We start from the raw sequence: 2,956 nt of genomic DNA, 5'->3' as shown, positions 1-2,956 counted from the left end.
ACACCAAAATCTAATTCTCTTTTACTTGTTACAGAGTTAAGTTCACAATTCGAATGCTTACCTAATGGCGACCCAATTCCTGGTGTTCCTCGCAGCAGACCTTCTTCTTCTTCATCTGCTTTTGGAAGTAATAATTTACCTGAATGGTCTCTTGCTCCTGCCAAACATTCTCTTGCTCCTGCCAAACATTCTCTTCGTGCCAAGTCTAGGTCTCCTCAAGCAAGGATTCACCCTCCTTCCGATGCCCGAACTGCTCGTATAACACCATCTGAGGAATTCGCTCAATTAGTACTCGAAAATTTTAGATCTGTTCGCCTTATATCCTGCGCGAATCCGCTCCGGAAATTCAAACTTCAAATGTACACTTTTCCTGCCGATAAGCAAATTGAATTAAAAGTAGGAAATGATCGCTATGAGCCTGTGCCAATCGAACGACAAATTGTATTATCAACACCCAATGGTGAAGTCTTTGCAATAATGCAGAATTATGAGACTTTTTCTGGAATGTATACATATTATAGTGGTCACAAAAGACGGGCGAAAATAAACATGGCAAACGGCATTGTTTTAAAATTGACCAGAGAAGAAACCAAAGAAACTCCAGTGGGTGTTCAACGGCCAATCATAAGATTTTATCAAATAGAGTTGGCAAACGACGATCAATCCACAATGGTCCACACAATTGATCCATTTGAAAAAAGGCAAAACTAAAATATAATATTGTTCGTATTTATATTAACCAAAGGTTTATAAAAACAGGAGAGTTGGGAATTCAGAACTTTCGGAATTATCACTTGGGATTTTTTTTCAAGTAATAATTTTATAGATCAAAATTCCCAAGACTCGCATCGACGAGCCTTGCTTTTTCCCAGACGTCGTAATAGGGCCTAACCATTCAAAATGTCTTTATCAAGCATACCAGTTAATCGATTTTAAACAAAGGGAACTTTCTCGTCGTATACTCATGGACTGACCACCCATCAGTGTTTCAGGAAGAAAGTTTTCTTAAATTTGTATTCCCTTCGATTTTTGATTTAATATATCGCAAGTTCAGCGGTTCTATTCAAAATTCTGATTGGTTCGCGCACTCTTGAAATGCTCAGCGCATCAATCACATTCAAGCGTAATTTTCGGGTCGACTCGCATGTTCCATGATTCCATATTATATTATAAAATAATAACTATATTACCACTTCACTTATATCTCGTATATGGCCTTATCAATTATTACTATCATCATAATTATTATTATAAATATATATATATATATATAAAGTGTACAGCGACAGGCGGTGAGAATTTTTTACAAAGTTTGGGTGCAAGGTGTGAGTGGAGTGTGAGGGTGGAAGTCTAGGAGGTAAGTAGGGTTGTGAGGGGTACATTGAAAAGATAGAAATTAATTTACATTGTAGTTGGGGGGGGGGGGGAATTTGGCTAAATAGGGAAAGTGAGGTTAGGTTTTCAAGGGACAGGGTAGTTTTGTGTTTAGGTTTTTGGGCCTTCATGGCGGACAAGGGAAGTTCTGGTAGTGATATGAGATGTTAGGGGGTGAGAAAATGGTAGCTTAAGGGGATGTGAGAGGTGAAATCGGGCAAAGAAACTGAAATTTTAGGGCGGTAATCGGCAGCAGCCTTAAGAGACATCTGTGGGCGGCCGTGAGTACTTTTGTGGCAAGGCAGAGAGCGTCCAGTGCAAGTGAGGGGGAGGATCTCCTTAAGAGGAAAAGGGAAAGCAAATAGAGTCCGGAGAAAAGCGCGCTAGTGAGTCCCTTTAAAAAAAGCGTACAAACACGTAGGTCTCCCCCCCCCCCAACTGGAGGGGCAGACGGAGAAGGAGGCTATCGGGGTGCTGATAGGCTAGATCATAGGGTTGGGGGAGGACGTAAGGGGGGCTATGGAGCAGATGGAAAGTATGAAGGAGGACCTGAGTGTAAGAGATGAGAGGTGGGGAAAGAAAGTAAAAGAGCTAAGGGGAAAAGTAGAAGGATTGCAGAGGGAGTTGGTGTCGGTAAGGAAGTAAAAAGAGGATAAAATAAAGGAGATGGAAGAAGATATTAGGATGTTGAAGAAAAGGGCGGAAAAAAGGCTGGAGAAGGTGGAGGGCTGGACGGGAATGGAAGCAGTGGACAGGGAGGAGGGTGAGAAGCAAGGTATTTAGGAAAAAGTGGAGATCATGATAGAATAGCAAGTGGGAGAGCGTAGGAATGGAAAGGAGGAGAGAGCGGATAGCGAAAGAATAAGGTCAATGGAGTTGAGAATGGAGACAAAAGAGAAGGCAAATAGGAGAAATAATGCAGTGATAAGAGGATTGAAGCTCAAGAGCGGGGAAGAAAGGGACGGGGTAGAAGCGCTGCTACAGAGTATTGGGTGGGTTAAAGGCAAAGTAGGGAAAGTTAGGATGGAGGGGAGAAAGAAGAATGAAGTGGCGGTGGTGAAATTGGAAAGCTGAAAAGAAAAATTGGGGGTAATGCGTAACAAAAATAGGATAAAGGACAATAAGGTTTTTATCGTTTAAGATTTGACGAGGAAGGAAAGGGATGTTCAGGGAGAGCTAAATGACAGGGCTAGGAAGGAGAGGAGCGAAGGGAGAGCAGTGAAGGTAGGGTATCGAAAAATAATAATAGACGAGAAAATGTGGGTATGGGACTCAGTGATCCCAGATCTGAAACGAGACGTGGTCCAATACTATGGCACGTCTATGTCCGTGTGAATATGGTAGGAGACGATATAAATGACTGGGTTGCGCGCGCAACCCATTTCTCCTCTTCTGAATTTGAAAACTCGAACGTTCACGATTGCCTGTCGGAACGCTTCGGCGGTTCTATTCATATATCTATCTGCTTTGAAATAAAATGAAGAGATTGGGATTTTAATATTTCCAGATTTCGATGCTGGGCCTGGCGTTTCTCATGATTTGAATACTTCGCGCGCCTCTTTAATGCGTGTATTTTGAGGTT

The sequence above is a fragment of the Belonocnema kinseyi genome, chromosome 8, assembly GCF_010883055.1.
Source record: "Belonocnema kinseyi isolate 2016_QV_RU_SX_M_011 chromosome 8, B_treatae_v1, whole genome shotgun sequence".
NCBI lineage: Eukaryota > Metazoa > Arthropoda > Insecta > Hymenoptera > Cynipidae > Belonocnema > Belonocnema kinseyi.
This window is presented reverse-complemented; position numbering follows the sequence as displayed.